This window comes from Mauremys mutica, chromosome 2, assembly GCF_020497125.1.
Source record: "Mauremys mutica isolate MM-2020 ecotype Southern chromosome 2, ASM2049712v1, whole genome shotgun sequence".
Taxonomy (NCBI): domain Eukaryota; kingdom Metazoa; phylum Chordata; order Testudines; family Geoemydidae; genus Mauremys; species Mauremys mutica.
This window is the reverse complement of record NC_059073.1, coordinates 142,633,598-142,656,497: the sequence shown is the minus strand read 5'-3', so window position 1 is coordinate 142,656,497 and position 22,900 is coordinate 142,633,598. Positions and strand designations below refer to the sequence as shown.

The 22,900-nt window shown below is 45.2% G+C and overlaps 1 protein-coding gene and 1 long non-coding RNA gene across 15 annotated transcripts in view; one reads left to right on the top strand and one right to left on the bottom strand.

Moving 5' to 3' along the window:
- Positions 1 to 952: 952 nt before the first annotated feature.
- LOC123365084 lies at positions 953 to 21,856 on the bottom strand. Its single transcript, XR_006577418.1, has 3 exons — positions 21,748 to 21,856; positions 19,088 to 19,218; positions 953 to 1,247 (listed from the first exon to the last, which is right to left on the bottom strand). It is a non-coding gene; the product is annotated as an uncharacterized LOC123365084 (long non-coding RNA).
- Positions 21,857 to 22,347: 491 nt separating this feature from the next.
- AAK1 (AP2 associated kinase 1) overlaps positions 22,348 to 22,900 on the top strand; it is a 140,478-nt gene continuing 139,925 nt past the window's right edge. For 11 of the 14 annotated variants that reach the window (XM_045004828.1, XM_045004823.1, XM_045004838.1 and 8 more), the window contains exon 1: positions 22,482 to 22,678. The gene's annotated coding sequence lies outside the window, so the exon portion shown is untranslated. The other 3 variants (XM_045004826.1, XM_045004825.1, XM_045004827.1) reach the window with 3 other exon arrangements.

Genomic DNA, 22,900 nt, shown 5'->3' with positions numbered 1-22,900 from the left:
CTCCATGAATTTATCTAGTAATCCTTTTTGAACCCAGTTATACTTCTGGGCATCACAACATCACATGGCACTGAGTTCCACAGGTTAATTGCATTTTGTGCATTCCTGTTGTTTGTATTAAACCTGCTGCTTATTAATTTCATTGGGTGACCCTGGGTTTCTGTATTGTTTCAAAGGGTAAATAACACTTCCCTATTTACTTTTCCCACACCGTTCATGATTTTATAGACCTCTATCAAATCCCCCTGCAGTTTTCTCTTTTCTAAGATGAACAGCCCTAATCTTTTTACTCTCACCTTCTCTGGAAGCCATTCTGTATCTGTGATCATATTTGTTGTCCTTCTCTGAACCGTTTCCAGTTCCACTATATTCATTTTGAGATGAGATGACCTGAACTGGACACATTATTCAAGAGGCAGGCACACCATGGATTTATATAGTAGCATTATGATGTTATCTGTCTGATTTTCTATCCCTTTCCTTGTAGTTGCTAACATTCTGGTAGTCTTTTTTACTGCTGCTGCTGCTCATTGAGCTGAAGTTTTCAGAGAACTAGCCACAATGACTCCAAGATGCCTTTTTTGAGTGGTAACAGCTACTTTAGTGGAAACAGCTACCCATTATTATATATCTGTAGTCGGGATTATTTTTTCCAATGTGCATTCCTTTGCACTGATTGTAAACTCTTTGGAGAAAGAGACCATTATTTCGTTCAGTGTTTGTACCACACTTATCCCAGTGGGCTCCTGGTGCATGAATTGGGCTCCTAGGGTGTTATCACTGTGCAAATAATAATTAAATAATCTAGCTAGCTATCATTTGTGTGTAGTGCCTCTCCCCTTTGTATCTAAGCATGGTACAAAATTAAAGAGCACAAATGCCCAGAACAAAAAGTTGTTCATCCCTGGGTTGTTTATTAGCATTTTCCCCTCTACATAACAGTGTTGGGTCATTCCCTTTGCTCACAGTCCTCACCTTCAGACCCTTTGTGCAGTGTGAAGAAGCTCACCCCAGGAAATCCCTCTTCTCAGGTTCTCCTTTCCAGTGTGTGCAGCGGGTGGCCACACCTTGTTCATCTCTCTCCTGTGCAATCCGCCTTCTTGCAGGACGTTACCATGACTTCAAATTGGCAGCCTGAACGAAGGCAAGCTGTGTTTCAAAGAGCATGTTTGTACAGCTAGCTTATTATTGTTTCCATTGCAGCCTGGGCTCCAGCAGTTTCTTTTCCAGCAGAGGCTGTGCTATTCCTGAAGTTTAAAAAAATAAAGTTTCTTACTGTTTCATTGGAGTGAAGAGGTTGTGGACGGAAAATGATACACAGGGCACAAATACACCATAGAAATACAGAGGCAAGGATCCCACTTACAACACTGATATCCTTCTTATCTAATCTAATCTATCTATCTAACCCTACCCACCTATCTAATCTATCTATCTATCTATCTACCCCAACTCTGCAGTATCTGAGACCATGCCCTGCTTACAACAGGATTACAATTTGTAGTGTGGATGGGACCAACATGTGTTGTCCTTGGGTGACATCCTGGCCCTATTGATTTCAAATGGCACTGACTTCAACAGGACCATAGTGTTCACCCATCATGTCATGTAGCTAAGACAAAGCTTTGGATGTACAATGGACAGTGAGAACACTAGCCTCTTTGCAGAATTGGGCCCAAAGATCCCAGGGGGTGAAAAACAACAACAAAAAATAATCCAGTGGGCTGTATTTGGCTTTCAAGTCCGCGGATGTAAATCTAGAGTCATTCCAGAACTGAGCCCAGTGCTCCTCCACACCCCCCAGCCAAGCAAAATACCCATCTCGTTTGAGTGTTATCAGTATGGATCCCAGGTCTGATCCTCCATTGGAGGATCTGCATGAGCTATGCTGTCATAAACAGATAATTAAGGGTTAATGCCTCTTTTACCTGCAAAGGGTTAAGAAGTTCACCTAGCCTAGCTGACACCTGACCAGAGGAACCAATGGGGGAACAAGATGTTTCAAAAGGAAGGAGGGAAGTTTCCTTTGTTTAGAGTCAGCTTCAGTTTCAGCCAGAGTGAAAAAGATCAAGGAACCAGCCTCTTATCAGAGTAGTAAGTTTTAGAAAGGAATAAATAGGTTTATATTTATTTTCTTTGTAACTTGTCTTTGTGCAATTAGGGGAGTAATCAAATTTGGGTATTCTTGTGTGTACTAAGGTTTTTGCCCAGGGGAACATCCTGTGTTTTAAATCTGTTGTCTGTGAGATCAGCTTGTATGCTGTCTCCCAGAGGTTTTTTTTCTTTTACCATTCTTTTTTTTAATTAAAAGCCTTCTTTTTAAGAACCTGACTGATTTTTTCCCCCTGTTTTTTAGATCCAAGGGAATTGGATCTGAATTCACCGGGGATTGGTGGGGGGGGGGAAAAGGAGGGGGCAGGAGTAATTCTTCCTTGTTTTAAGATCCAAGGGATTTGGATCAGTGTTCACCAGTGACTTGGTGGAGGAGTCTCTCAAGGCTACCCAGGGAAGGGAAGGTTTTGGGGGGGAAGACAGAGTTTTCCAGATAACTCAGAAATCTGGATGGTGGCAGCGAGACCAGATCTAAGCTGGTAGTTAAGCTTAGAGATGTTAGTGTAGGTCCCCACATCTGTACCCTAAAGTTCAGAGTGGGGGTGAGACCTATGACATATGCTGATTTACACCAGCTGAGGATCTGACCCCCGACTCCTGGGAAGCACAGAAACCCACTCCCAGGAGTGCACTGACAATTTATTCCAAGAGCAACCATTCCCCCCTCCACTGCAGCATTTCACTCCTACTGTTTTCACTTCTCATTCATTCCTATCGCGTCAGATCTGCCTTGTCTTTTTCTCTGCTCAGATACACTTTTCTTCTTCCAAGGCCCCTTTGAACTACTCGCCAGGGTGCTGCCAAGTCTTTCCTCCTTATGTTGGTGCTGCTTCTTTTTATTTTTTTAGCACATGCCCTTTGGAAAGCTGCATCTGCTGTCTGCTTTCCAGCCCATGTATTTTTCAGCATTGGATGGCTCTGCCCTTCAAACCAACAGGGTTAGAAGCAATAATTATTTCATGCTGACATATGTTATTCATCATTTCATGTTATTCAGCTTCTGAAAATGCTGCACAGTTCCTACCATCCATGCTCTGTCTAATGGAACTCCCCGCCGCCCCCCACCCCCCACCCCAGGGGAAGACTCCAGCTCGGGGAGGTTGATTGGTTAACATTTGGGAAGCACTTTGAAGATGGAAAGTGTTTTTTATAATGTGCAATGGTGCCCCAAATCTATTCATTTGCAATTAAATGTATTCTGGTTCCCCAGAAGTCAGCTCTTCAATCCCTGGAAAGCTACTGCACATGCTGGCTCTGTAGCCTTCTGACTTATTCAGAGGCAGGGCTGCTCCATCACATAGGGGATGAGCCCTAGAGGAAAAATACACAAACTGTACAAAACTCTGGCTCTCCCACTGAGATGTTGCAAAGTTGTTCTGCAAGGTGGTGGGGGTAGGAGGAAGATCTTAGGTGAGTAGATCCAGATCCACAGTGTTATTTAGGCTCCTAACTTCCACTGAAATCAGTTAGGAGCCTAAGTACTTTGTAGGTCTGGCTATAGTTACCTGCATCCAGGCACCTCTGCAGCTTCTTGCTCACATGAGCTGCTCCATTTCCCCACCTAGGGCATGCAGCCTCCAGGAGGTCCGCTAACTCTGAGAATAATTCCCCTATGTGGATCTGTGGCATTTGCTCCCCTCCAGAGCAGTAGCCTTCTGGCTGGGGGTTCCCCTGCTCTCTGATCAGTGCTATGCAGTGTCCCCTTGCCATGGTTACTATGAAGAAACAGGTGCGGTCGTACTTGTCTACCTTGCACATCTTTCCCTTTGAGTTCTGAAACAGAAGTGCTGCCCAGCAGAATTCTGCATTTCTTCCCTGGCTGCCAGGGAGGAACCTACCCCACACCAGTTCCATCCCAGATTGTGACATCAGAAGAAAGAAGGGTTCAATTCAGTGGCAGAGCCAAAAATGGAACCCAGGAGTCCTGACTACCCACCCCTGCTCCAGTCAGTAACCCACACTTCTGTTCTTTTCATTTTTGAAGAATTAGGCCCCAATTCCCATAAGTGGCCATGGATTTTGGGTGACTCCAACCTGAAACAACCAACACCTCATTTTCAGAAACCCTGAGCACGAGCAGCTCCCACTGATTTCAGCTGCCGTTGCAGGCCCTGGGCTCTTCTGATAATCAGACTGCCAGTGTCTCAAGGTGGGTTCCAAATATCAAGTCACCCAAAATCACTGGCTGCTTTTGAAATGTTGGGTCTTAATTTACACAAGCTCATGTCCCAAGCTCTCTGGGCACCTTTGCAAATATATGTCTAAGGGAATGCCTTAGGAAAGATTCCACGTCTGAGTTTTATTCTAAAACAAACACCTGCTTCACTCACCACAAGAGATCAGAGCGCAAAAGGCCATGCATGCCCCATTTGCAAAACTGGGTACTCTCTGCAGAAGATGCTCATCTTCTTCCTCTTTCTGAGTAGCCCTTTACTCTATAAAGAGTCCTATTAATTTCAATGGGATTATTTGTGGAGTAAGGTATTACTCAACCTGAGTAAGGGCATCAGAATCTGGTTTTACGCGAATGCAATATTCTCCTCCTCTCCTTTGGCCTCGTCATTATTCTACATATTTAACAAGAAACAATTAATGAAGTGAATGTACAAGGCTGATCACAGATTCCTCCCGCTTGACAGAGGATTGTGATTTTACACATGCACTCAAAGGAATAACCTATTTTATACTATTGCATCTAGCCAAACACCTTTTCTTAACAGCCTTGTGATTGATTCTCAGTCTATAGACAACAGATCTGATTTACCTCTCCCTTACCCCAGTGTAAATCAGAGTGGTTCCTTTGATGCCAATGGAGTAACACCAGAAAAAGTGAGATTGGAATCGAGGTTCAGTGTTTTCATTGGTGGTCCACTGGGAAAGTATTGAGATCCACACATTGTGTTAGTGAGGTGTTTTCTGATTTCCATTGCTAGATAATGCAGAAAATCACACTAGACTGATACAGATTTTTATCATGGAACTAGATATCCAGGCTACAATCTGAGAATCCAGCCCACGAGAACTCCTGATAAGAATCTGTTTACATAATGAAATGGAAATCGGAGCAGTACTCAGTTGTTTCTGTTAAATTATCAAAAGATTATAAAGTAACAAGAGACAGCCTCATAAAAGAACTTTTCCGTCAAAATACAAACTTTACAAGGATTCCCTGTCTACAACCTGTCCGTCCCATCTACTTTTTATTTTTTATAATGTACTGTCAACACGGTATCTAAATGCCTTATGCTTGTTTGCAGAGCCATATCTACTGGCTTTACTTACCAACCCAGTTTTGTACTTTTGCTAAACCTGCAGAGACAATGCAGCTACAGCTATGTTAAAAATGAGTTGGGTTCTGTTTAGGGCCGGCTCCAGGGTTTTTGCTGCCCCAAGCGACACGGGGAAGAAAAAAAAAGCCGCTTTCTTCTTCAGCGGCAGGTCCTTCCCTCCGAGAGGGAGCAAGGGACCCACTGCCGAATTGCCGCCAAAGAGCCAGACGCCTCTTGGCCGCCCCAAGCACTCGCTTGCTGCGCTGGTGCCTGAAGCCGGCCCTGGTTCTGTTCTGCCTCCTGCATTGTTTGCTAAATTCTAGCTGCAGAATCTTTCTTATGATATGAAAGGGCAGGGAGACGAGAACCCAGCTTGATATATGTATCTCAGATGAATTTCATGCATAGTGAGATTGCAGGTTCATTTTTAATGCATGGCTGGTGGTGAGTGGTGTGTGACAGGCAGGCTCTCAGAATGGGGATATCTGACACCACCATTGTGATGCAATTGTCAGAATTATGTTGCAGTCCTTCTTTTCCAATTACAGAGGTCTCCATAGAGGCAGGAATCTGGGGCTGGGATGGAGTCATTCAATAACAATATAATAGCAGCACATTGAACCTACCATCTGAAGTCCTGATATGCTTGTAACTGGGGGATGATTTCTAGAACCCAGCACAGGAAGGAATACAGGGCTCCTTCTATTGAGCTGTCATAAATTCATGTGCTGGAACCCTGTACTGAGACGCAGAGATATTTGTGCTGAGTTATCCTGAGGTTAGTCCAGGAGTTTGCAATTAGCTCCAATATGAGGGTATAAAGGAGGGTGAAGTTCCTATTTCTCTAAGGAAGAGGTAACTAGGGGAGGACCTAGTGAAGGTTTGCAGGAAAGGCCTAAGAACGGCCAAGCTTGGGGAGCACTCCGTTATCTGAGTTAGCAGGCCAATGGCAGACTTAGGAACAGAGCCCAGGTCCTCTAACTAGTCCCCTTCTCTAACCATTGGAGCTGCTGCTTTTGCAGCATCAGTGGTGTGAAGAGGGTGTGGTGGTGCTTGCTATGGAATAATTCCACCTGATGCACATCCGGATCCCTAACCCTCTGCAGGCTTCTATACCACCTAATAAAGAATGCGGGATCTTCAAATGTATCCGTAACGGTGAAACAGGAGTCCTCACAGAGCATTCATCTAGGCTCTCTGGGTCAGCGCATTGGTACCATGTGCAGTGCCATAGCACCTCGGAGCCCCAGTCACAGACCAGGACCCCCATGTGCTAGGTGCTGTGCAAACACAGAACCAAGAGATGGTCCCTGCCCCAAAGAGCTTCCAGTCTCAGCACATTCAAAACTGGCAAAGACCTGGTAGCTCCCATCTGGTTCATTCCCCTGCCAATGCACGATTGCTCCCTGTGATATATTTTCCAGAACATTTACTACTTATCTAAGAGTCTTCTACAGTGCTCATCAGTGTAATACTTATGTGCTTCCCAGGTAAAGTAGATCTGCAGAGCAAGGTCCCTAATAGACTGCATGGGGTCTACTGCCCTTTTCCAGTCTCATTTTAATTCCCGAGGTTTCCACTGTCTCCCTTAGAAGACTAAGCAACAGTGTCATCGATTTCAGTTGCGTTGACTCTATTCATTTTTTAAATTCAGTCAACTGGGTAATTAGCTGACACTTGCAAAGTGGTGCATACATTCTAGTTGGTTCGATTTTTGGGTTAACAACTCAGCATTTCCATACTTTTACAACCTTATTATTATTAATGATGGTAATGTTTTATCTTTGCTTAGAATTCCTTGGTTTCCTTTTGTTCATTATTTCTGGGAGAAAACTCCCCACCAGCCTGCCATAAAGATCCTTCCAATTTCTTATTTCTTCTTAAGGTATTGATTCCATTTTAACAAAGTTTTTAGTGTGAGGAATTTCCTAAATTAGCTTTTCACCCTCTGGCCCTGCATGGCCTATCTATCTATACAATTAGTGGAACCAATTGTACTAACAAAACATCCTCTAATTCTCAGATGTAATAGCATAAAACTGCATTGGCCACAAGCCAGTTCTGGTTTTGTTATTCTAAACAATGCAGAGACCAGACAACAGGAAGAACTAAGCTTTTGGTTGTCAATTTGATTGCTATGCTTCATTAATTTTTAGTGATATCTAGTGCCACCTAGCGACCAGCAGAGAGTAAACAGAAACAATTGCATTAGTGGGGTCATGAGAACAGTTAGGTGTTGATCATGCAGGGACATTTTTAGTTTCAGAAGAGGGCCCCTTCTTATGGTGAATGACAGGGCTCAGCAACATGCAGGATTGGACCACTCCAAGTATCTTTTTAGCCAGTAGGTTTTCAGTTTAGATACTTGTGGCGGTGTGTGTGTGTGTTTTAAATCCTTATTAACAGTAGGTCTACACACAAACTTGCACTGAAATCATTAAATCTGTTTGTTTGAATTCAGATCTCTTATTATTTCAGCACAAGTTTATGCGTGGACACTTATTCCAGAATAAAAGTGCCCTGTTTTGATTTTTGTATCCTATTTTACTGACTTAAGCAAAATTGAAATGGGACCCTTTGATCCCCAAATACGTGTCCACACATGGATCTGCTCCAAAATAACGGGAGGAGTGAATTCAAACTGATTTAGGTATTTCAGCGTGAATCTGCTATAAACCAGCTGTTAGCGCTGGTGAAAGATGCTTCCACTGAAATCAGTTAGGTGAAAGATGCTAGGGTTTTTGATTTCAAAAGGGCTAACTTTAAAAAATTAAGGAAATTAGTTAGGGAAGTGGATTGGACTGAAGAACTTAGGGATCTAAAGGTGGAGGAGGCCTGGAATTACTTCAAGTCAAAGTTGCAGAAACTATCAGAAGCCTGCATCCCAAGAAAGGGGAAAAAATTCATAGGCAGGAGTTGTAGACCAACCTGGATGAGCAAGCATCTCAGAGAGGTGATTAAGAAAAAGCAGAAAGTCTACAAGGAGTGGAAGATGGGCGGGATTAGCAAGGAAAGCTACCTTATTGAGGTCAGAACATGTAGGGATAAAGTGAGAAAAGCCAAAAGCCATGTAGAGTTGGACCTTGCAAAGGGAATTAAAACCAATAGTAAAAGGTTCTAAAGCCATATAAATAAGAAGAAAACAAAGAAAGAAGAAGTGGGACCTCTAAACACTGAGGATGGAGTGGAGGTTAAGGATAATCTAGGCATGGCCCAATATCTAAACAAATACTTTGCCTCAGTCTTTAAGGAGGCTAATGAGCAGCTTAGGGATAATGGAAGGATGACAATTGGGAATGAGGATATGGACGTAGATATTACCACATTCGAGGTAAAAGCCAAACTCAAACAGCTTAATGGGACTAAATCGGGGGCCCAGATAATCTTCATCCAAGAATATTAAAGAACTGGCACATGAAATTGCAAGCCCATTAGGAATAATTTTTAATGAATCTGTAAACTCAGGGGTTGTACCGTATGACTGTAGAATTGCTAACATAGTTCCTATCTTTAAGAAAGGGAAAAAATGTGATCTGGGCAACTACAGGCCTCTTAGTTTGACATCTGTAATATGCAAGATCTTGGAAAAAATTTTGAAGGAGAAAGAAGTTAAGGACATTGAGGTCAAAGATAATTGGGACAAATTACAACATGGTTTTACAAAAGTTAGATTGTGCCAAACCAACCTGATCTCCTTCTTTGAGAAGGTAACAGATTTTTTAGACAAAGGAAATTTAGTGGATCTAATTTACATCGATTTCAGTAAGGCATTCGATATGGTCAGGGGTGGCACCGGGCACCAGCACAGCAAGCGCATGCCTGGGGCAGCAAGCCGCGGTGGGCGGCGTGCCAGTCGCCGTGAGGGCGGCAATCAGGCAGGCTTCGGCGGTATGCCGGCGGGAGGTCCGCCGGTCCTGGCAGATCACCCGTAGAAACGCTGCCGAATCCATGTGACCAGCGGACCACCCATAGGTGTGCCACCGAAGGCTGCCTGACTGCTGTGCTTGGGGAGGAAAAAAACATAGCGCCTCCCCTGGATACGGTTACACATGGAGAATTATTAGCTAAATTGGAAAAGATAGGGATCAATATGAACATTGAAAGGTGGATAAGAAAAAGGTTAAAGGGGAGACTACAACGAGTCGTACTGAAAGGTGAACTGTCAGGCTGGAGGGAGGTTACTAGTGGAGTTCCTCAGGGATTGGTTTTGGGACCAATCTTATTTAATTTTTTTATTACTGACCTTAGCACAAAAAGTGGGAATGTGCTAATAAAGTCTGCGGATGACACAAAGCTGGGAGGTATTGCCAATACAGAAAAGGACCGGGTTATCATACAGGAAGATCTGGATGACCTCGTAAACTGGAGTAATAGTAATAGGATGAAATTTAATAGTGAAAAGTGCAAGGTTATGCATTTAGGGATTAATAACAAGAATTACTGTTATAAACTGGGGATGCATCAGCTGGAAGTAACAGAGGAGGAGAAGGACCTCAGAGTATTAGTTGATCACAGGATGATTATGAGCCGCCAATGTGATATGGCTGTGAAAAAAGCGAATGTGGTCTTGGGATGCATCAGGCGAGGTATTCCCAGTAAAGATAAGGAGGTGTTAGTACCATTATACAAGGCACTGGTGAGACCTCATCTGGAATACCGTGTGCAGTTCTGGTCTCCCATGTTTAAGAAGGATGAATTCAAACTGGAACAGGTACAGAGAAGGGCCACTAGGATGATCCGAGGAACGGAAAACCTGTCTTATGAAAGGAGACTCAAAGAGCTTGGCTTGTTTAGCCTAACCAAAAGAAGGCTGAGGGGAGATATGATTGCTCTCTCCAAATATATCAGAGGAATAAATACCAGGGAGGGAGAGGAATTATGTAAACTCAGTAACAATGTGGACGCAAGAACAAATGGATATAAACTGGCCATCAGGAAGTTTAGACTTGAGATTAGATGAAGGTTTCTAACCATCAGAGGAGTCAGAGGGGTAGCCGTCAGAGGGGTAGCCGTGTTAGTCTGGTTCTGTAAAAGCAGCAAAGAATCCTGTGGCACCTTATAGACTAACAGACGTTTTGCAGCATGAGCTTTCGTGGGTGAATACCCACTTCTTCGGATGCACATCAGAGGAGTGAAGTTCTGTAACAGCCTTTCAAGAGGAGTAGTGGGGGCAAAAGACATATTTGGCTTCAAGACTAAGCTTGATAAGCGTATGGAAGGGATAGTATAATTAGATTGGTCTTTGACTATTAGCAATAAATATGCCCAATGGCTTGTGATAGGATGTTAGATGGGGTGGGATCTGAGTTACTACAGAGAATTTTCTTGTGTGTCTGGCTGGTGAGTCTTGCCCACATGCTCAAGGTTTAGCTGATTGCCATATTTGGGGTCGGGAAGGAATTTTCCTCCAGGGCAGACTGGCAGAGGCCCTGGGGTTTTTTTGCCTTCTTCTGCAGTGTGGGGCACAGGTCACTTGCTGGAAGATTCTCTGAACCTTGAAGTCTTTAAACCATGATTTGAGGATTTCAATGGCTCAGACACATGTTTGACACAGGAGTGGGTGGGTGAGATTCTGTAGCCTGCGTTGTGCAGGAGGTCAGACTAGATGATTACAATCTAACCTTAAAGTCTATGATTCTGTGATTCATAATCCTGTTTGCAGGAGATGAGGAACTGTCATTGAAGACAGTGGACATGACATCAGCTTCTGTAAGGGGTACTACCAGACCCCTTCTTCTGTAGAACAGGTATAATATATACAGCAGCATTGCAAGCTTCCCTGAGCATTCTTTTGCCACTGTATCTTAGCCCTGGCCTGGAGGGGTGAATTGGGAGTATATTCATGTCTTCTCTGTGGAGACTGCTAATAAAGGTGCCAGTTCATGCTGATTGTGCTACTTCTTGTCCTGACATTTTATATAAGCACTAAAACTGCATTTAAAACACACACACAAAAAAACCCCAAACAAAGTCTCTGACCCAGAAAATCTATATGCAACCAAGTGATAAATGTGTGTGAAAATGCCCATAAGTAAAGATGGTTGGAAAATGGATTTTCTATTTTGCAAAAAATTTTGAGGCCTCAAAAAAAAAATTCATCTTGAATTGGGACAAAAAGCAAAAAGGTTGAAATTTCCCACTAAATGAAATACTCACTCAAAATTCATTTGGGGTCAACCGAAATGTTTCATTTTGATTTTGACCCTTTTTATTTTATTTTTAATGTTTTGTATAAAACAAAGTAAACTTTGAAAGAACTAATCTTTCTGACATGAAAAATCAAACTTTTCACTCCAAAAATGTCAAACCGAGGCATTTCATCATTTTGGAAACTTTTTTCCAATTTTGGTCTATGTGAAATTTCACCAAAATCAGTGCGATTTAACAACAAGTAAATAAGAGGTTTCACTGAATCTGCATTTTCCAGCAGAAAAATGTTTCATCAAAAAACTTTCAACCAGCTTGACTACAAAAGCTGTTTTCTGCCTCTCCTTGTCACTTGTAATGTGTAGAAATATCCAGAAGAGGTCTGTGTTCAACCAGTTTTAGGTCATCCACATGCCATAACTCAAACCATGTGGTTTCATTTACGGAATGCTGAGCTGGCTGGAAAGTTTGATCACCAACAATGAAACAATAATACTTCTTGGGTCTCTAGCACTTTTCATCTGAGGACCTCTAAGTGCTTTACAAGTGTTAATGAAGGATTGCTAATCAGGCAGCTTTTACTCAATTTATAGAAGCAAGAGTTGCAAGATCTGCCTCAATTGAGGTAGGTATGCATGTCGGGTAGGTATTTGGAAGGGGAAGCCGGGTGGGCAAGTCAATAAACTCCCCTGGCTCCTCCTCCTTTCCAGCAAGGAACGTGTGAAAAGGATACATAGCATTACTAATGGGCCACCTACCCCAATGTGCTGGTTCAGTGCTCCTGGTTCAGTGCAGCATAATGTCGTCACACAGAGGAGTTACACTGTCAGTGTGCAAAACACACCCCGCCCGTCCTGACACCAGCAGAGTTACAGCAGCACTCATCCAGTTTAGAGCTGAAATAGGGTAGCTATGCCCTATAATACCCATAATGAAAATCTAGTGTCGTGCAACCAGGCGATCAGGCCCCACATCTCGGTCATGGGCTCTAGGTTGGGCTGGGCCACCCCAAACAGCTTTGGGGAAGCTGCAGTTGAGGTCCTTCCTGTGGCTGTTCTTCCAGCCACCCAGATCCCCCCCGGCCCAGTTGCTCTTGCAGGCCAGCTCGAACCATTGTTGCCAGGGGAGGTTGTGAAGGCCAAAGCTATACTAGGGTTCAAAAGAGAACTTAGATAAGTTCATGGAGGATAGTCCATCAATGGCTATTAGCCAAAATAGTCAGGGATGCAACCCTATGCTCTGGGTGTCCCTAGCCTCTGACTGCCAAAAGCTGGGAGTGGACGACGGGATGGATCATCTGATGATCATCTGTTTTGTTCATACCCTCTGGGGCACCTGGCACTGGCCACTGTCGGAAGACAGGATACTGGGCTAGATGGACATTTGGTCTGACCCAGTATGTCCATTCTTAAGTTCTTATGTTTTGTGTTCTTGTGATTTAGAGTGTTGTCAACTCTCAGGAATTTATCACAGGTCTTGCAATATTTGAGAAAAACAGTGAGGCACTCATAAAATGCCTTGACACTTTTCGTAGGCAATACTTGAAGCCCGGGCTGAAAAGCCCTCTTCAAACAAGGTAAGAGAAAGAAAAAGACCGCGCCAAAGACGTAAGTGGCTTAATCACTCTTGCCTGCATGTTGCTTGCAAACATATCTGATTTAGCATTTTGTTTATACACCTGTATTTCCAGTAAACATCTCTCCTTTAAAACAAAAACTGGAGGCACACATATATATCTGCTGGAAATGGTCCCAGTTACATGCAGAATTTTCCATCAAATCAGCCAAATAAGAGTGTGGTAGAGACAGTCACCTGCATTCTGGATTATTGTCACAGATTATCTGCATTACAGCAACTCCCAGAGGCTCCAATCAAGGTCAAGGCCCCAGCAGCCTGTTTAAATCCCTTCTTCGCGTCAGGCAGATGGGGCCAGGGGGTCTTACACAGGGATCTCCCACTGCCCAGGTTAGAGTCATTCTAACTCTTTTGCTGGCCCAGTGAGTTTTTAGTTATTCAATTATTTAGTTCAAGTTGAACAACTCCAACAGGAGAGATGCAGGGAACCCCACTCAGAATATCCCATAGCCCAGGGATTAGAGCACTAGCAGAGAGGTTGGAGATACCTGTTCAAATGCCTTCTCTTCTTCAGACAGAGTGGGGACATGAACTGGTGGTCTCTAACCAGTAGGCTAAAGGTTATAAGGGAACTTCTTCCCCTGACTTGCATAAATCTAAGTGGCCTCTGAACACGCCTACCAGATCGGGCCCTGCGGGTGACGGAGCGCTGACCTTCCCTCAGGTCCTGGCTTGCTATGGGGCTGAGGTGGGAGAAAGGCTCCTGGGTGTCTAGAGGGAGGCAGTGGTGCACTCAGAGGCAGAAATATAGGCACCAAGGGCACTTCTGCTGCAAAAACGGAGGTGCTGAGCAAGCTGAGGTGCCTCTGGAGCAGCAGCCGAGCGGGAGTTCTGTGGAGGGCAAAGGTGTCTAAAAATGGGATTTAGGCACCTAAATCTGGGGGGTCAGGCACATAAGTACCTTTTTGTGGATTGGGGCATTGTGCTTGGGGCTGTACATATGTGACCCACTGTTCAGTGTGCGCTGTACACCTGCCTCTAGTAGCTCATCTGCTACAGTTACCAGCAAAGGCCCCAATCCTGCAAAGTGCTTAACTTTATGCTTAACTTTACACACTGTGAGTGGTCCCATATGAGCTAATGGGATGACTCACAGTGTATCCAATCCACCTTCCAGAAAAGTCAACAGAGAGACTGTCACTGATCTCAGTGGAGCTCGACAAGGCCTAGTGTGAAAAATTAAACTCATGAAGGTAGGACATGAAGTAACAGGCATAATCTGCAGCAAAGGAGATTTAGGTTAAATATTAGGAAAAACTTTCTAACTCTAAGGATCGTTAAGCTCTGGAATAGGCTTCCAAGGGAGGTTGTGGAATCCCCATCACTGGAAGTTTTGAAGAACAGGTTGGACAAACACCCATCAAGGATGGTCTAGGTTTACTTGGTCCTGCCTCAGTGCAGGTAGCTGGACTTGATGACCTCTCAAAGTCAGTTCCAGCTCTACATTTCTTTTATGTCTTTGCAAGTTTTAGGGCCTGATCCAATGCCCATGGAAGTCAATGGAAGCCTTTCTCCAGTTTTGGATTAACTGGTCAGGAAACAGAATTTCTGTTCTGTGGGAAAGTCCAACATTTTGGGGAAGAAAACTGTTTTGATTCAGAATGAAAAGGCAACATTTTGAAACTTCCTGTGGAATAAAAATTCTGAAAAATGTTGCTTTTGATACTGTTGAAATCTTTCATTTCTATATTGTTGTTTTAATTCAACTTTTATATTATATTAAATATTAGTGGTGTATTAGATTATATTTGTATGTGTTATATTAAATATTTGAATATAATATAAAAGTCAAAACAAAAAGAATCTTAACAAAGCTGCAGATGCCATCAGATTGCAAATTCCTCAAGGACAATGAAATCTGGGGTGGGTCAGTATTAAGAAAGGCCAAAGCCTCTACTTACATTAAGCAGAAAATCCATTACAACAACAAAAACAAAAAACTCTACCCCAGCCATTGTAGGAGATGCGGTAAAATCATATAGTGAGAGACACTCTCTGCTCCCAAGGAGCTTTCCATGTAAACAGACAAGGCAAACAAAGGGTGGGAGACAGGAAACACAGACATTGTGAGGGGACATGGCTTGCTCAGGATTACACAGCAAGTTACCAATAGAAAGTCGGAAAATAATTAAGGTCCAGCGCCCACTCCACTGTTCTAAACTCTATAAAGCTAGAGAGTAGCAGGAAGCAGTGGTGGATTTTTGGGGCGCTGTTGAGAGCCGCGGACCCTCCACCCAGGGCTAGCTCCAGACCAAATGGAGGCCCCCCCACCACATTTGTTCAACTTTTGAATACCTTATTTTTTTTTTTGCATTTGTAGCCCATTTCACAACTTGGATTCATGATTTGCATTCATGATTTATCCCTGTCATATAAGACGATACATTTGCAAGCTAGGATCTGTACATCTGTATTTATTCGTGCCATATATAAACAGATAAAAAAATTAGTTTCTTCTAAGCTTATAGAAACCTTTTAATTTTAAGAATAACTGAAATATACTAACATCAAGAAATTGAACTGTACACCAACACTGGGTGGACCCACGGGTGGTGCGTAATGGAGGCTGGGGGAGGCTAAACCCTCCCTGACCTCCACTAATGCTCCCCACCATGACTGCTGTGAGGCTCAGGGCTCCTCCAGGCGTCCAGGGCTTGGGGCAGCTCGGGTGAACAGGTGGGCCAGGGGGTGGGTGCGTGGACCGGTGGGGGCTCGGGCAGGTTGAGGCTCGGGGCAGCTTGGGCGGGCTGGAGCTCCTCCAATAAGGGGCTTGCGCCGTGGGGGCAGGGCCTCAGGTAGAAGGGGTGGGGCAAGGGGCTAGCCTCTCTGAGCGGGGGGCTCACGCACTGCCCAGGGGTGAACCAGTATTAAGTAGCATTACAGTAGGTGCAGCAAAGAATCCTGTGGCACCTTATAGACTAACAGACGTTTTGCAGCATGAGCTTTCGTGGGTGAATACCCACTTCTTCGGATGCAAGTGGTGGAAATTTCCAGGGGCAGGTTTATATATGCAAGCAAGAAGCAAGCTAGAGATAACGAGGTTAGTTCAATCAGGGAGGATGAGGCCCTGTTCTAGCAGTTGAGTGAAAACCAAGAGAGGAGAAACTGGTTCTGTAGTTGGCAAGCCATTCACAGTCTTTGTTTAATCCTGAGCTGATGGTGTCAAATTTGCAGATGAACTGGAGCTCAGCAGTTTCTCTTTGAAGTCTGGTCCTGAAGTTTTTTTGCTGCAGGACGGCCACCTTAAGATCTGCTATTGTGTGGCCAGGGAGGTTGAAGTGTTCTCCTACAGGTTTTTGTATATTGCCATTCCTAATATCTGATTTGTGTCCATTTATCCTTTTCCTTAGAGACTGTCCAGTTTGGCCGATGTACATAGCAGAGGGGCTTTGCTGGCATATGATGGCATATATTACATTGGTGGACGTGCAGGTGAATGAACCGGTGATGGTGTGGCTGATCTGGTTAGGTCCTGTGATGGTGTCGCTGGTGTAGATATGTGGGCAGAGTTGGCATCGAGGTTTGTTGCATGGATTGGTTCCTGAGCTAGAGTTACTATGGTGCAGGGTGCAGTTACTGGTGAGAATATGCTTCAGGTTGGCAGGTTGTCTGTGAGCGAGGACTGGCCTGCCACCCAAGGCCTGTGAAAGTGTGGGATCATTCTCCAGGATGGGTTGTAGATCCCTGATGATGCGCTGGAGGGGTTTTAGCTGGGGACTGTATGTGATGGCCAGTGGAGTCCTGTTGGTTTCTTTCTTGGGTTTGTCTTGCAGTAGGAGGCTTCTGGGTACACGTCTGGCTCTGTTGATCTGTCTCCTTATTTCCTCGTGCGGGTACTGTAGTTTTGAGAATGCTTGGTGGAGATTTTGTAGGTGTTGGTCTCTGTCTGTGGGGTTAGAGCAGATGCGATTGTACATCAGTGCTTGGCTGTAGACAATGGATCTTGTGGTGTGCCCGGGATGGAAGCTGGAGGCATGAAGGTAGGCATAGCGGTCGGTAGGTTTTCGGTATAGGGTGGTGTTAATGTGACCATCAATTATTTGCACCGTAGTGTCTAGGAAGTGGACCTCCCGTGTAGATTGGTCCAGGCTGAGGTTGATGGTGGGGTGGAAGCTGTTGAAATCGTGGTGGAATTTTTCCAGAGTCTCCTTCCCATGGGTCCAGATGATGAAGATGTCATCAATGTAGCGTAGGTAGAGAAGGGGCGTGAGTGGACGGGAGCTGAGGAAGCGTTGTTCCAGGTCAGCCATAAAAATATTGGCATATTGTGGGGCCATGCGGGTGCCCATAGCGGTGCCACTGATCTGGAGATATATATTGTCATCAAATTTGAAATAGTTGTGTCTGAGGATAAAGGCACAGAGCTCAGCAACCAGTTGTGCTGTGGCATCATCAGGGATACTGTTCCTGACAGCTTGTATTCCATCAGCGTGTGGGATGTTGGTGTAGAGAGCCTCTACATCCATGGTGGCCAGGATGGTGTTTTCTGGAAGGTCACCAATGCATTGTAGTTTCCTCAGGAAATCAGTGGTGTCACGGAGATAGCTAGGAGTGCTGGTGGCATAGGGTCTGAGTAGAGAGTCCACATATCCAGACAGTCCTTCAGTGAGAGTTCCAATGCCCGAGATGATGGGGCGTCCAGGATTTCCAGGTTTGTGGATTTTGGGCAGTAGATAGAATAGCCCTGGTCGGGGCTCTAAGGGTATGTTGATTTGTTCCGGTGTTAGCGTAGGGAGTGTCCTGAGTAGATGGTTCAGTTTCTTAGTGTATTCCTCAGTGGGATCTGAGGGAAGTGGCCTGTAGAATTTGGTGTTAGAGAGTTGTCTGGCGGCCTCCTTTTGGTAGTCAGACCTGTTCATGATGACAACAGCACCTCCTTTATCAGCCTCTTTGATTATAATGTCTGGATGGTTTCTGAGGCTGTGGATAGCATTGCGTTCTGCACGACTTAGGTTATGAGGCAAGCGATGTTGTTTTTCCACAATTTCTGCCTGTGCACGTCGGCGGAAACATTCAATGTATAGGTCCAGACTGTCATTTCGACCCTCAGAAGGAGTCCATGTGGAGTTCTTCTTTTTGTGCTGTTGGTGGGAGGGTAACTGTGTATCAGTGCGCTGTTCAGTGTTGTCCTGAAAGTATTCTTTGAGTCGGAGACGGCGAAAGTAGGCTTCCAGATCGCCGCAGAACTGTATCATGTTGGTGGGGGTGGCAGGGCAGAAAGAGAGTCCCCGAGATAGGACAGACGTTTCTTCTGGGCTGAGTGTGTGGTTGGATAGATTGACGATATTGCTGGGTGGGTTAGGGGTACCACGGTTGTGGCCCCATGTGGCAGGTAGGAGTTTAGACAGCTTACAGTCCTTTTTCCTTTGTAGAGAGGTGAAGTGAGTGATGAAGATCTCCTGTCTTATTTTAGTGAAGTCCGTTTGTATGGAAGTTTGGTTATTAATGAGAGTCTCCAGGTTGGAGAGCTCTTTTTTGATGTTTTCCTGTTTGCTGTATAGGAGGCTGATCAGGTGGTTCCTCAGTTTCTTTGACAGAGTACGGCATAATCTCTCACTGTGGTCTGTGTAGTATGTAGATAGCAGTGGATTTTTTACCTTTAGTCCATTTGGTATGATGTCCATCCGTTTGCATTTGGAAAGGAAGATGATGTCTGTCTGTATTTGTGCAAGTTTCTTCATGAGGTTGATGGATTTCCACTCCATACAGCTAAATGCAGTGCCTTGCATGGTGAAGAAGTGGGTATTCACACACGAAAGCTCATGCTGCAAAATGTCTGTTAGTCATTTTGGTGCCACAGGATTCTTTGCTGCTTTTACAGATCCAGACTAACACGGCTACCCCTCTGATACTTGACATTACAGTAGGTGACAGGCTTAGACAGTTAACCCTAGTCCTTTATTTCAAAAGGTCGCTTTTCTCACCTTTGCCCTCGTGAACTGAAGCACAGGGTCAGAGATCCAAAGCCTGGCCAATGGCATTTTCGAGAGATAAAACAGCCAGCCACGTCAGTCTCTCGTCGGCCATCGTCACTCAAAGATACGTTTTAATGAGCCTGAGCGTAGAAATGGAAAATGTCGTTCTCAGAAAATCCGGAAGGTTCCACGAGATTCTACAAAGGCCCAGAACATTCTAGGCGGTTAGTGAAAAATGAATCCACACACGGAATAGCTGAAACATGTGACTTTAAACATTCTATTTTCCCTTTTGCCGCTATACACAAAAACAGCCCCCTGAGTCCAGCTCCCCCAAGCCCCGCACTCCAGGCGGTCAACCTGGGTCACACTCGCCTCTAAATCCGGCCCTGCCTCCACCTGCCCTGGGTGCTGGGGGCAAGGGTGCCCAAGAGCAGCCTCCGGCTTGTCCCCCCACTTCCTAGCATGTGCCGCCCAGGGCAGGTGGAGGGTCTGGGGCTCTCCACAGTGGTCCAGGCTCCCAGCAGAAAGAGGCTGGGGCTGTGCTTCGTGGCAGGGAAACTGATCATTTCCTCTGCCGCGAAGTGCAGCCCCTGCCACTCCATGCCTGCCCGAGGCTACTACACCCATGTTAAAAAGTGGGTGGGCCATGGCTCCCCCAGCTCCCAATATCCCTAGACCCCCAGGGTGTGGTGAGCCCAAATGTTCTTTGTGTCCAGGGCCCCAATAAATCGTAATTCACAGGCAGCTCCCCCTATATTCCAGGAGCTCCCAGAAAGCCTGGTGCCACACCATCCTACCCACACCATGCAAGACCTCAATGAGCCCTAGATGAGTAAGGCTGGGGGCTTGGAAGGAACCTATTTGCAATAGCAAAGCATAGGTTTGTAAACCCAGTTCCGTACTACTGTTTGTTTATATTCTGATGGTGCCTAATCAATGATGGCTCCATTGTGCTAAGACCCTGTCCCAAGTAGCTGGTGGGAGGTGTGATTCCCTCCTGGGTAGCAGACATGTGCTAGCTTTGCTCAAGCTAGCATGCTAAAAATAGCAGCATGGATGTTGTGGCATGGGTGGTGGCTTGGGGTAGCCCCTTAAATCCAAGCCTGTCTGATTCCCAGGTCCAAGCTTGGGCAGCTAGCCCGAGCCACAGAGTCCACATAGCTATTTTTAGTGTGCTAGCGTGAGTCTGTATACCTATGCTGGGAGTCACACCTCCCAGCTGCAATGTAGACATACCTTAAAGCAGGGGTTCTCAAACTGGGAGTTGTGACCCCTTAGGGGGTTGTAAGGTTATTACCTGGGGGGTCGTGAGCTGGCATCCTCCACTCCAAACCCCGCTTCGCCTCCAGCATTTATAATAATGTTAAATATAAAAAATGTGTTTTTAATTTATAAGGGGGGTTGCACTCATAGGCTTGCTGTGTGAAAGGGATCACCAGTGCAAAAGTTTGTGAACCACTGCTTTAAAGGGCCTGATCCAAAGCCCATTGAAATTAATGGGAATCTTTCCACTGACTTCATCTGACTTTGGCTCATATACTACATCCCAAGGCATGCACTAAGCTCCACAGGGGCCAGCCTCAGCTTTCTTTCTTTCTTTTTTTTTAAGTAAGTTTTTAGCCCTCATGGTTGCAGAGCACAGTTGTGAAGTCGTGAGATCTAAAGGCTCAAGGATTAGAAAAATCTCATGATTCCTAAGGCAGTATCGTGATTTTTTGAAACACAATTCATGAGTTTTGAATGGTTTGGACTGGCAATTCTGCTGCCTGTGTGGAGCTCATTGTAGGATTGCAGTCTAAATATACAAGACCAACAAAGGGGTACAACATGGAAGCAAGTCTGAGGGCTCCAATCCTAAAGCCTTTATCATAGAATCATAGAGTATTAGGGTTGAATATTAGTATTAGGGTTTATGCACTAATCAATCTAATGAAATCAGTGGGCATCTGAGGTGTGCCAGGACTGCAGGCCCAATCCTGAACAGAGCTGAGCACCCAGCGATCAGCACTTTGCAAGACTGGGCTCATAGTGAAGTTCCCCAAGCACCATGCCTTGCTTGGGGGAGGGGGTAGAGGAGAAAGTGCCCGCTGATATAAAGGCGAGACAAGGTGATCTGGTGGTCCCTTCTGGCCTTTAACTCTGGTGATTCTATGAAAAAGAAATAACAGAATAATAAATAATCAGTTTTGCCAACCCCGAACATTCATAAACCAGGTTTCCAAAAAAACCCATGAGATTGGCTTAAAAATCATGAGATTAAAAATAATAAACATTGGATTCTTTTTATTTGCCTCCTGGCTTCTGAGCTTTTGGGGCACAGTCAGGTCCTGTCTTCACGCTTTTCTCTGCCATCGGGAAGGTGAGCAACTTAGCTTCCATTAAAAACAAAAACAAAAACGAGTGAGATTCTCTCCAAATCACACGCTCCCAGGAATGGGGGTTTTAATGAAACCCCACAGAACATCCCGAGACTTATGAGACAATCACGAGAGTCCCACCACACTGAATATTTATTATCGTTACAGTGAAATTTGTTTTAGAAAAGCACTGCTAATGCAAACAACTAACATGGCTACGGCCCAGCCCTGCTTTTCCCAGCAAAGCCTGTTTGTTTTGCTTAAGCAGCTGGCTGACTGTTTAAGGAGGCTGAGTATATAAACTCCTACCAAGCGGGGGTGACGGGGGAGCCAGGAAATCAGCTCCACTGGAAAACATTATTGGGTGCTTTGCTCTGCTCTTCTGGCCAGGATGATGTGCCTCTTGCGGCTTCCATAGAGTACAGAGAAACTACAACTCCCAGGCGCCCTTGCGGCAAGCCAGGGAGGGAAGGAGCGGGGTTGATTTCTTTATATACTAATTTATTAATCAAACCCATCAGCCTGCAGCCCAGGCTCCATCACCTCAGCCGCCCAGCCAAGGGGGCACCGAATAAGGATGACAACTAAACGCACCGTCACGCTTTACTCCAACCCCCCAGCTCCTCTCCTGGTGCATTCTGGGAATTGTAGTCCCTCTCCTTGCACAGCTGGCTTGGGCAGCCCCTGGGAGAACTACCATTCCCAGAACGCCATGCGACAGAGCAGGTCTGTTGCTGTTAAAAAAACCAAACCACTCTTTGATGTCTACTTTACTCGGCTGCTGCTTTAATTTTGGCTCTGAACCACCCTCAGCCCCCTTCCTCCCCACCAGCCTTTCGCTTTTTTTCATCTGAAATCTATCGTGGAGGCGGGAGGGAGAATACTGCTGGGGATTAAGGGGTTAAAAAGAACAGCTTTGGGGAGAGGATGGGAAATCACCCATGCACCATCTCCCCACTCCAACTCCACCCACCCTGATTGAAGCAGGGACTTCCTGTGACAGTTCATTTCCTGGTTGGATGGAGCTGGAGGAGAGGTGGGGGGTTGGAGTCAGATCAGCCCTGTAATGGTCTCTGGTTATCAGCTGCTGTTCGCCTCCTTTAAGTGGCAATGTTACCTTATAACCATGTTCCAGCCTGGGCCAATAGAGGGGCTGCAGCAATGGTAACGCTGTGGCCAAGCTGCTAGCTTCAGCCTATTTACAGCAAAGCGCTGGGACAGCCGCCCCTTTAGCACCTAGGTGTGTGTGTGTGGGGGGGGTTTACATGGATTTATTATCTATCCAGGAAGAGGTACATCATCTGTCTATAGTCAACTGCTTGCAATGCTTTTGGGGGCTGGGTGATTAAGGGCAAGATTTTGTGAGTTTATATTTAGGGGAATGGTGGGACCATCTGACAAGGGTTTTATTAATTTTTCTGATTATTTGCCAAGGGTTTGTAATCGTTTGTTCTTCTTTGTT